Raw genomic sequence first — 12,405 nt, 5'->3', positions numbered from 1 at the left:
TTAAGTTGTTATGTATCCATGTTACAGTATTTTCATTTAGTCTGTAATTTCATAGCATGTTAACGACAAATGATGTGGGAGACAGTGTCAAATGCCTTTCTAAAGTCAAAATATATCACATCCACTGCTCTCCCCAACCATCCACAGAGCCTGGCATTTATCGTAGAAGGAAATCAGTAGCATAGAACCCAGGAATTTTATTTAAAAAAAAAACAACATTCATCCACTTTGTGATGGTCTTCCAGAAGTACACCTGATTACACTCTGTTGTGTGGCTGTATATCACACCTTCATATCATGTCTCCATATAGAAGTTTATTACTCTGCAGCTTTGTTGATGACAAGCTATTTGGGTTATTACCTTGAATGACAGAGGGTCATGTTTTTCACTCAATGGTCTCAGGTAAATCTGGGTAAATTTTTTTCACAAAACATTCTTTCAACAAAGTCTGCAGAATCAGTGATACCAAAATGGCTTTTTAATACGTATCAATTTTGCCAAAATTTTGGTTCTGGGGGAAAAGAAAATCCTGAAAAATCCCAAATAACAGGTTTTGGCATCTGTTAACAGAATACTACAGTTTTACGGTTTGAAATTATTTTTTGTTTCAAAATCAGCTTTTATTTTCTTTTATAATTAAAAATCCTGACATCAAAGTGAAATGTTTCAATGTTGTTGAAATAATATGTTTCAATTTCCCTGATATACTTTTTCTTTTGTTCTATTCACTGCATTTTAGAAATTTGTGTTTACAATCCAAAATAGAACCAATTATTTTTTTCATTTTTTTTAAATTGTCACCAAATCTTATTTTGCTGAGCTCCTGTATTAGATTCAGTCCCAAGAAATAACTGTAAGAGGAGTGCTGTCACATCTGGCTATGCTCTCTGTAGCTGGTAGATCACAATCACAAAATGTTTTTGTAGCTCAGTGGTTCCCAACATTTTTTTCCGCACCCCACTGCTGGGAGTGAAGTGCAGCAGCGGCAGCGGTGGAGGCCCGATGTGGGGGAGCTCCCAGTATGCAGCACAGCTCCTCTTTTCCCTGAAGCACTGCCGACATTGCCCCTGCAACCCTCATTTGGGTTGCAGCCTGGGGTTGGGAAGCACTGGTGTAGCTCATTGGTAATATTTTCTGTCCCTTCTTGCATAGGGAAACCCCTACAGAGGACCCCCATCACCTTCATTGTGGGTGTTTCAAAAATTAAATATTATATAAAAATCCATGATTAAAATGTACTTTTAAAAGATCATAGGATTTGTAATACTCACTCATGGTTGTTTGGGTGGAGCCTGGTGTTTGAATTTGGAAATAAAGTAGCCCATACCTTTATACAGCAACTGCTGTTCCTACAACACAATCTCCACTTAGGGTTATGCAATATTTCCTTGGAGTCTCTCCATATCATATATTCATAGATGTTTGGGGCAGAAGGGACTTTAGCAGATCATCAAGTCCAATCCCCTGCCCTGGGCAGGAAAGAGCTCTGGGGTCAAACAACCCCAGTCGGGTGCCTGTCTAGCCTCCTTTTAAAGACCCCGAGGTAAGGGAGAGCACCACCTCCCTTAGAAGCCCATTCCAGATTTTGGCAGCTCTTACCGTAAAGAAGTTCTTCCTGATGTCTAACTTAAATTTGCTCTCCATCAGTTTGTGGCTTTCTGCTACAGCTGTTGTTCCTAGTTACTCCAAGGGGTGCCCTGGTAAACAGAGCATCTCCTATTCCTTGCTCCAATTCCTTCCCACCCCGATGAATTTGTATGTGGCAACAAGATCACCTCTCCGCTTTCTCTTGCAGAGGTTGGAGAGGTCCAGGGCCCTCAATATCTCCTTGTAGGGCTTTGCCTGCAGGCCCCTAATCATACCAGTGGCCTTCCTCTGAACCCTCAAAGTTGTACACATGCCTCTTGAAGTGTGGCACCCAAAACTGGACACAATTTTCCAACTGACCAATACCACATAAAGGGGAAGTATCACCTCCGTGGACCTGTTTGCCATGCACCTGCTAATGGATGATAAAGTGCAGTTAGCTTTACTGATCACTTTGTCACATTGACAGCTCACATTCATCTTGGACCCCAGTGACTCCAGGATCCCTTTCCGTTGCTGTACTGCTAAGAAGGTCCTCCCTCAGCCTGTAAGTGTTCTGGTGATTCCTTCTTTCTAGGTGCAGCACCTTGCATTTGTCCATATTGAATTGCATCCTATTCTGTTCTGCCCACTTTTTCAACCTGTCCAGACCTGCCTGGATTTGTTTCCTACCCTCTGGTGTGTTAACTTTACCCCATAATTTGGTATCATCTGCAAATTTGGACAGAGTGATTTCCGTGCCCTCACCCAAGTCACTGATGAAGACATTGAACAGCACCAGTCCAAGGACCGAGCCTTGTGGGACTCCACCGTCCACATCTTTCCAGGTTGATACCGTCCCGTCCACCACCACTCTCTGGGTACGACCCCTAAGCCAATTTGCCACCCACTTGACCATGTAATCATCTACATTACAATTGCTCAGTTTATCTATGAGAATATAATGAGTTACTATATCGAAGGCCTTCTTTAAATACAAGTAGATGACACCTACCTCGATTCCTGCATCTAAGCATTTTGTGACCTGGTCATAAAAAGAAACAAGGTTAGTCATGCAGCATCTACCTGCTAGGAATCCGTGCTGGTTGCCCTTTAGCATTGCTTTCCCTGCTGGACGCCCACAAATAAGATCCTTAATAATTTTTTCAAAGATGTTCCTGAGGATAGAGGCGAGATTAACCGGTCTATAGTTACCCAGATCCTCCTTTCTCCCCTTCTTGAAAATAGGGACCACATTGACCCCTTTCTAGTCATCTGGGACCTGACCTGAGCACCAAGAGTGCTCAAACAGCCGTGCCAGTGGCTCTGCTATGACACTGGCCAATTCCTTCAGCACTCTTGGATGAAGATCATCCGGGCCTGCTAACTTAAACACATCCAGCCCCTCCAAGTGTCTCTTCAGAGGCTCTGCTAGGTGCCATTTCTTCAGGAACTCACAGAGCAGCCCCACTGATGGAAGCTGGTAATGTTATGTTCTGAATAATTAACTCACCTACCACAGTATCCCCTCCCCCTTCTTTAGCCAAAGTTTAGAGCTATACTGCTCTCCTACCACCCACCCTGCTAGTAGACATGCTGCAGCAACACTGCACCATAGTCTCATCCTTCACCTGTTCCTTACATGCGCATGCTTTACCCACGTGAAGTTTTTACTGTTGAAGGCATTTGCTCCAGTCTGAGTAGTGTGGTATTGTTCTGAAGTGACTTCTCTGACATCATGTAAGGTATTTCCAGAAAACCTTTGCTAGATAGTCTACAAAGGTAAGATATGTTGGAGTAAATTTGGATGTCAGTATGGGCTGATATCTTAAATGCCCTTCAGTCTTTAAGCTTTGTTAGTAATAACCCATACTTTTTTATTTCAAATGCTTTCAGAGTGCTTCTTGCAGACTTGCTCTCTTCTTGGTTTGTGCAGCCACTCTTGTCACTCAGTAGCTGTTTCAGTTTATGGTTGTTTTTAAAAATCAAGGGCTTTCCAAAGATGTGTGTGACACTGACATTCCCTCTAAGGCACTTCATGGGAGAGAGTCACTAAATTTGAAAGGAGCAGCCGCAAAGAATCACCACCACTTCTTCTGAAGCAACATTGACTGAGATTTCCAAAGCCATTTAAAAGATGTTGCACCCTACACTCCCAGTGTCTTTGTGAGTATCACTGTGGCAGGCCCATGTTTGCAGAGCAGCTGCTAGCATGCCCTGCCCACTTGTGTGTGCCACACCAGGGTCAACTCGTCTGCCATGATTTGATGTTACCTGAGTTTCTACCAGAAGGTGTTGTCCAGTGTTTTTCTGTGATCCTCAGCACCTCAGCTGGTGCTTCTTCTGTGAGGCTCCCCCTTCCCTACACCCCACCCCTTTCTACGTAGGCAGTCCAGCTTAGTTTCTATGGTATTGCATGCATTGTCTGCTCCCATGGTTCTGGGCAGGAACGTAGTTATGGCATGCCTGACTGACAAACTGATAACTTAACTAGACTTGAACTGAAATCACAGGGGCAAGTGAGCAAGGCAGTGATGCTTATTGCACTGGGCACTTTTCCTCAGTGTTCTGTCCCATGTGTGATATGACTTGTTCAACCCCCATGTGATCCTGCATTGTGGCTTGGCCCTGCGGGGACTGATACTCTGGGTTAGCTGGTGCCTGGCCATGTGTTACAATGTCCCAAGGAATGTTTTCTCATGCCTCCACGACCCTTGGGGTCCTGATGCTTACCTGCTGGGGAATTTTGGGGAATTTTGGGTCCACAACCACTCAAACATGGTGGCCTTATTCAACATGTTCCCAGGTGGGTTCTTCCCTTGCATGGGTCCTACCGATGTTCCTTTGGCTGCCCAGATCCTGTCCCGGCTACCCTGGGTCTACCTGCTGGTAAGGTTTTGCAGTTAGGTCTGTACCCCTTGGTCCCTCTGTGGCTGCTCCTTCGCTGATACCTGGGTCCTTTCTCTCAGCCCCCCAGTCATTCACGGTGTCCTATGGCTCACCAGAGCTCCCTGGCCCAGGACAAGTCTCTGGCTTCAATGATGCAGGTAAGTAAGCTCTCAGATAGAGGTTTCCCCCACTGCAATGTGAATGTCTGTGGTGCCTGGTGACTGGTGCTGCTGCCATCACACTGGGTCTGTTTCAAGTGTGGGGAAGGCTTTCAGAGGCATGCCTGGTGCTTCCTCCTTTACTCTCTCCCTGGACACAACAGGCCAGCTCCTCTTATCCCAGGAGCTTTGAGAGGCTGAACCAATCCACAGTCCCTCTTCCGGCTGCATGATGCTAGCCTAGCTGCCAGCAGACCAGCCAGCTGGATGCCAGCAGTGCTGTGAGTGAGGTGTGGGCCTGCCACAATCAGCCATGATCATTGATGAGGAGGGGATAAGAAACAGGAAGTTAACCAGATACCTTTTAATTGAGGAAGGGGCTTATCCAAATCATACTTGGGATTTGATGGGGGCTTTGAACTGGTGGGGTTCAAATCTGGATTCACTAAGGTTGTTTTTTTCTACTCTGAGGTCAAAACAAAGCTACCATTTAGATTTCATTTTGTATTCCACTAAAGTGAAATTCACTATCTATTCTTGAGAAATTGTAGGCCTCAGTGGTGGAAATGTCATAGGATTATTTATTCTCTGAGATTCTGAGTGCATCTGAACTGTAAATGGGAAACAAGTTCCTTCTTGTTTTGGATCTGATCACAGAAGCAAGTTTGGACACTGGGATACAAATATGAAACCATATGAAATACAATGGATTTGTAGATTAGGTTCCAATTTGAGCCAATTACCCCAGATCCATTTTAAATTCATAGGTTATAAATCACAGAATTAGGGAAAATGCAGGATAATTTTTATGCTTTGTAACAATTCTTCATTTCCTATGCATTTTTATTTCATTGTGAGTTTAAGGGTGCCTATACATGAATGCAGAGGCTTCTTCGATGCACTATACTTACAGCGCATCAGAGTGGACTCGATTAATTGAGTCAGCTGGAGTGTGGTAGTTACCTTACTCCAGCCAGCCTCCGTGTCTCATAAATCAGTGTCCCTGCACTTCAAAATGGTGGTGGGGGCACTTTAACTAAATCTCGTTCAAGCTTCCAAGAAGAAGGTTTGTTAGGAAGAGACGGGATCCACCTGACAAAGAGAAGAAAGAGCATTTTCACAAATAGGCTTGCTAACCTAGTCAGGAGGGCATTAAAATACGTATTTTGGGAGATGCAGAACAAAGCCCTGAGGTAAGTGGGGAAGCAGGGTGTGCTTGGCTGGTTTTAAGAATACGCTCGTGAGCCATCTTGGTGCATGCACCAGGTGTTGGCTGCTGCGTGGATTCCGGCAACATCTGAATGAGCCCATGATCACCCTGGGGAAAGCCCAGAGACTCTTTCCTGCCATGGCAGGGTGTCGGACTTGATGATCTGCTCAGGTCCCTTCTGAACCTACCAACTATGAAACTATGAAACTTTCCTGCCATGACTTTGATATGTTCAGTGGTGAGCTCCCCTTCAGTGGGCTCACTCAGATTGGCTGCAATGGCGGGTATCCATGGGGCCTCTCCTACACCCTATCCATGCACCAGCCTCTAGGACAGCCCTCGGTGTTCACATGGCTTACCCTCTAATGTTGTCTCTTCCCATCCCTCTCGTGGGGAGGGAGATGATGGCTCATCTCAACCTCTGCATTCCTGGGGCATCTTGAGTTGCTCGAGGCCTCCCAATGGACCTCTGGCTAAGCCTGGTTGTTGGCTGCGGTCCTTCAGTCACGCCTACCTTTGGAGTGCCGCCTCTGCCCCTGCCCTTACCTCAGGGCCTCTCGGGGTTGATCCTCATCAGAAAGGGGTAAAACAAAGAAATAGCATGCAAAAAAAAAAGAACATGATTTCCCCAGCAGTCTGGGATAGGGTCCTAGTCTGTCCCCTTTCCACTCATGGACTCTTTTGCATTAAGATCTTCATTTTCCCTCGGCATTGTTCGAGGTCTTCTTCCGCATTGGGGACCCCCTCTGGTGTTCCAGCTTCATGTCCCACACTGCACACCGGCATTGTGAACACCCAGCGTGGGAAGCACCTTCAGTGTGCACCTTCTGTGGTGCCTCCCTGGCATCTCTCTCAGTGCCGACTTTTATCCCAGCCAGGTGGCATCCAGGGATGACATCACCCGCCCATGCCAGCTCCAGCCGGAAGTAGGTGAAGCTCACAAACTGCGTGGCTGTGTGGTGCTGGTGCTGGTGCGGTGCGTCCACCTCCTCTTCTCCTGCAAGTGGTAAGTTTGCCCTGGTTCCAGGGCTTTTTATGTAATAGTAGGCTGTCCCATTCCTTGTCCCACCACAGAAGGTGGGGGGGGTCCCCATCTCCTGATGGCTGTCCTCCTGGGACACAGGGGACCTGGAGGAAGCGGAAGCAGGAGGAAGCAACACAGGAGGCCTCCTCATTCTTCCTGAAGAAGTAGGACAATCGGCTAGTCATCTCAGGTGTCTGTACACAAATGCACAGAGCCTGGGAAACAAGCAGGAAGAACTGGTACTCCTTGCACAGTCAAGGAACTATGATAGGATTGTAAGAACAGAAACTTGGTGGGATAGCTGTCATGATTGGAGCACTGTCATGGATGGGTGCAAACTGTTCAGGAAGGACAGGCAGGGGAGAAGAGGAGGAGGAGTTGCACCATAAGTGAAATAGCTGTATGATTGCTCAGAAGCTCCAGTATGAAACTGAAGATATGCCTGTTGAAAGTATCTGGGTTAAGGTTAAAGGGGAGAGCAACAAGGGTGATGCTGCGGTGAATGTGTGCTATAGACCACCAGACCAGGAGGATGAGGCCCTGGTTCTCATAGGGGACTTCAATCACCCTGATGTCTGCTTGGATGGCACAGTGCACAGGCAATCCAGGAAGTTTTTGGAGAGAGTTGGAGACAACTTCCTTGTGCAAGTATTGGAGAGAACAACTAGGAGCCATCCTCTTCTTGACCTACTACTTACGAACAAGGAAGAATTGGTGAGGGATTTAGAAGTGTATGGCAAGTTGGACAGTTACAATGAGATGATTGAGCTCAGAATCCTGACAAAAGGAAGAAAGGAGAGCAGCAGAGTATGGACCCTGGACTTCAGAAAAGCAGACTTTGACTCCTTCAGGGAACAGATGGGCAAGATCCCCTGGGAGGCCAGGCTGATGGGGAAAGGAGTCCAGGAAAGCTGGTTATATTTTATAGAAATCTTACTTAAGGCACAAGAACAAACCATCCCAGTGTGCAGGAAGAATAGCAAATGTGGCAAGCAACCAGCTTGGTTTAGCAGAAAATTCTTTGGTGAGCTTAAACACAAAAAGGAAGCTTACAAGAAGTGGAAGCTTGGACAAACAGCTTGAAAGAAGTATAAAAATATTGCTCAGGTATGTAGGGATGAAGTCAGGAAGCCAAAGCACAATTGGAGTTACAGCCAGTAAGGGACATGAAAGGTAACAAGAAGGGTTTCTACAAGTATGTTAGCAACAAGAAGAAGATCAGGGAAAGTGTGGGTCCCTTACTGAATGGGGGAGGTAACGTAGTGACAGATGATGAGGAAAAGGCTGAAATACTAAATGCCTTTTTTACCTTGGTCTTCTCAGGCAAGGTCAGCTCCCAGACTACTGCACCAGGCAGCAAAGTTTGAGAAGCAGGTGAGCAGCCCTCAGTGGTGAAAGAACAGGTTACAGACTATTTAAAAAATCTGGACGTGAACAAGTCAAACACCTTAACAAGCAAAACACCTTAACTGTCTTGCCAGTAGAAAGGGATTTCAGTAAATAAAGTGTGCATCTACACATCACCTTATGGCGATGTAGCAATGTGCATGTGATAGGCAGCTATGTCGCAGTAGCAGCACACTCTCCCAGTATAGCATGCTGTCATGGCAATGTAGCAGTGAAATTTAACTGTGCGCTGTGCACACAGTGCAGTGTACTTCCAGAAAGAATTACTAAGGCACGGTGACATAACAGTGTCACCATACGTCAAAATATAGACATGTCCAAAGAGATAAAAATAACAGTGGGTATTCAGAGGACTGTCTTACCAGCAAATCTTTTCATGCCCTATGTACTTTAGGGTGCAATGAGATATCACACTGAATGCAACATCGTAAGTGCAGAGACCCATGTAAATGTTCTGCTTCCTTCTATTCCCATGATCCCTTATCAGTGCTGGTGTAATCTTATTCAGGCTAGGGTCAATGAAATATTAAAGGCCTTTCAGAGAACTGCCCATACATGTCCTAATGGAAGATGAAGCATGCAAATTTGATTCAGAATAGGGCTAACAGAGAGCCTGAGCCAAATCCTTAGCTGCTGCACTGAATTCAGTGGAGTTATACAAATTAACAGCAGTAGAGGCTAAAGCCCACTGTTCCTACCTTTTGGTGTTCAGTGTGCGGGCCGGGAGCGACCCGGGCCCTTTTCCGTGCTGCACGCAGGCTGTGGCCAGCAGCCCGGGCACGCTGGATCGGAGAGGGAGGGCGACGAGCTGGAATTAGGCACAGACGCTTAACGGTAGATTTAAAGATTGTTTACTTATACCGAGATGGTAGTGGTGTAGGCTGGAAAGCTTGCTTGAGTTGCGGTTACAGACACAGACAACACGGACGGTCGCACGGAGTTTGCTAGACTCCATGGAACAGAGCTCCGGATGCTCTGGGTGAGTGCGCCACCAAAATCGGACTCGTAGATACGTCTTATAAATTCTTTCCGCTCGAAGACGGGAAGAGGTGGGCGATGGATCAGGTCGCCAAGCTCCTCTGAATCTCACGCAGGGTCTCTATTACCCTGCCGTGTATCCAGAATCTCCACGAGATGGATGTGGAGTCCTCTTCGGCTTGGGTGGAAACTGCTCAAGCCTCTTATACGGCTAACAGGCCAATCGCTAGCCGCCACGTGGGAATAATTTAGAACTAGCCAATAGCGGGGAACGAATTTGCATACGGGTGGCGGGAACTCTTTTGCACCATGCATTTCTCTTGCAACTTGAGCAATGCACCCTGCAAAAGAAGCTGTAAACAGGCGGGAAACTTGTCCCTGCACCGGAGTTTTCCTCTGCAATAGGAAACTCTCCCGTGCAATGAAGTTGCAACCTGGCGGGGATAATTCTGGTGCCGAAGCACACACAAAATCATGCCTTTGGGTCATGACATTCAGAAGAACTACATTTAAAATTCTGATATAAAAATGATGTGTACTGAACAGATTTCAAATCAGCACATATCTGTTTTGGAGACATCCAGCACCGATCCTGCTGGTAGTACAGTTTATAACCAAAGGAAGGCAATCACTGCTGGCATCATCAGCTGATGATGTAACAACTCATAAAAAAATACTTCTGTGATGTAATGCTTCTGTCAGTGTCAGAAGTCTGACATTCCCACCGATTTTAAATTTGCAATACGCTTTGGCTGAGAAAATATTGAGCTAGTCACAATGTGGATTAGACTGGATGTTAAAGAAGGTGATTATCCAAAAGGTAAACTGACTATCTGCTTTTTCAGTCGCAGTTTATACAGTAATTTCTGGGAGATTTTCACAACTGCTTCCATATATTTTCTCTCCAGCTTCCAGATTCAAATCAATTTTGGTTTCAAAGCTTTCTGTTGCTGCTAGTTGTTATGCAGTCTAATTATCCTAGTGCTGTGTCTGACAGGTGCTGCAGGGCTAGCTACTACAGGACTACCTGAATTTAATTTTAAAGTTCTTAGCCTTTGGGGCACCATTTAAGGGATGACTTCCCCATCCCCAAGAACTCAAGTCTTGAGGAGTTTTCTGAATTTGCCTTCCAACTTTTCTGAATTTGCCTCCTTCCACCCAATATGCTGATTTTCTCCACTCCACTCCTTGGCAAGTTCCATGGCCTTTTTTTTCTTCCTCGGCCTTTTTTTTTTTTTTCCCATGGCTGATTTTCTATCTGCTGCTTTTCAACTAAAGGGAGGACACACTTCAGATTTTTTAAAACTCAATCTCTATTCCTCAGACATGTCACTCACAATGAACTGTAATTTCTGTCATGTTCTTTGCTTCTTGGTGGTTAGCCAGCTAGTTGTCATCCTATTGCTTGGTTCTCCATTTCGGTTAAGATTTAGTTGACTTTATTTTTTGCCCTGAGATAAAATGGGAACTTATGAATGATGGCCTGAGACAGATGTATCTTCACTTTGGAATAATCTCACAATTTGGGACATGAACGACCTGCTATATAGAAAAAAATATTGAAAAGCAATGAATCCTGGGAATCCTATAATCAATAATGGCTTTCGGTTTTCAGCTCATTAAGTTTTTGACTATGCTGGGCCATATTCTATTCCACCTATTAGGTATCTAAATGGACTTAGTGTCAGGGACCCTAGCAGGTAACCCAGTCTGAGCTAATTGCCTAGTGGGTCACACCTGCCTGGCGCTTTGGGAGACCTAACCCAGCTAATGACTAGCTGGCCACTGTCTGGGCCTTCTGGTTGTCTTCTGGGAGAGCAACTTCTCCATTTATCTCCAGCTGTGGCAAAGGACTTCAGGGCAGCCAACAGTCTTTGCTGAAGGTCTACCCTGGCAAGCCTCTGTAATCTACTGCTCCTCATTTTCTAACCCTGTTTGCTTTGCTCCTGGACTTTGGTTTCTGGATTTTCCCTTGGTTCCCAGGTGTTTCTTGGCAGGCAGAGCCCCCAGCATGCTTACTGAAGGTACTGCAGGCAAAAAAGGAGTGGAACTGGTGCAGCTTTTGGATCCAAGCACCAGGACCAAGACAGAGAGAGAGAGTTGAGGTCTCTTATAGGAAAATAACAATAGTTCAAGGGAGAATGATGGAGTTGTTTATGCTGGACAATAGGAACTGATTATTTCTGGTTCTGAGTGATGTTGCTCAGAGGGAGCTCATAATACAATCAGGTAGAGACGGTATTTTTGGGTACCTGATAAAGGATTTATCACTAGAATTGGTCTGATAAATGCTGAGCAGGATATGTACAGGCATGGATTAATTAAAATCTGGAGCAGAGACCCCGCTCCCGCCATCATGCAGTGCTTCCCTTTTTCTCTGGTCCCAGAGTTCAGTGCGGTCCTCGCCATGGAACTCTGTTCTCCACTCTTGATGCTAATGAAGGTGCCTCCCTTTTTCCTCATCTCTGATGTAAATGAGACCCGGGAGAAGTTGCTGTAATCTTGTTACCCTTATCTGGAGGGGCTTAGGTGTGTTTCTCACTGTATCTTCATTTCCTTTTGCAAGCTCTTCTTCTGATCAGGTCTGGTTCAGGCAGAAGTGAGGTTGTGGTAGGGGGAAGTCCTTCATGAGTCAGACAGGCTGGGTACTCTGCCAGGGCTTCCCAGGAACGCAGAGCTGACAGGTAACATCACATAAGCCCACTCATACATAATGGGCAGAATAGAATCTGACCCTTTGTATCAGTAGCATAACTAGAGCGGGGCAAGTGGGGTACCAGCAATGGGCGCTGACTTAGAGAGGGTGCTAGTATGGTCTTCTCTGCCAGGAGTCTTTGTCACAACAAGTGCAGCCCAGCCATAGGAGCTGAGCAGGTACAGCCTCATGATCAGCAATGTATCTGGTGGGAAGAGTAGAATTATGCCCACCCCCCCACCTCCACCACCAGGAGGCTTTGCTGTAAGAGGCACAGTTCATCTCCCAGGGATAGAGGGGTGAACAAGTCACCAAGAGCAGCCCCTATCTGCATTCAACAGTGGCAGGGCAGGAATTCAAGCCTGTGCTGCTACAGCAACAGCAGTAGCAGCTGCTGCTCAAGTAAGGAGAGCCCTCAGTCCTCCCCTGATCCACTCCCCAGTGGTCAGCATAATTCCCACCCCACAACTCCCCATC

This window comes from Alligator sinensis, unplaced genomic scaffold (genome assembly GCF_000455745.1).
Source record: "Alligator sinensis unplaced genomic scaffold, ASM45574v1 scaffold977_1, whole genome shotgun sequence".
NCBI classification, from domain to species: domain Eukaryota; kingdom Metazoa; phylum Chordata; order Crocodylia; family Alligatoridae; genus Alligator; species Alligator sinensis.
This window is presented reverse-complemented; position numbering follows the sequence as displayed.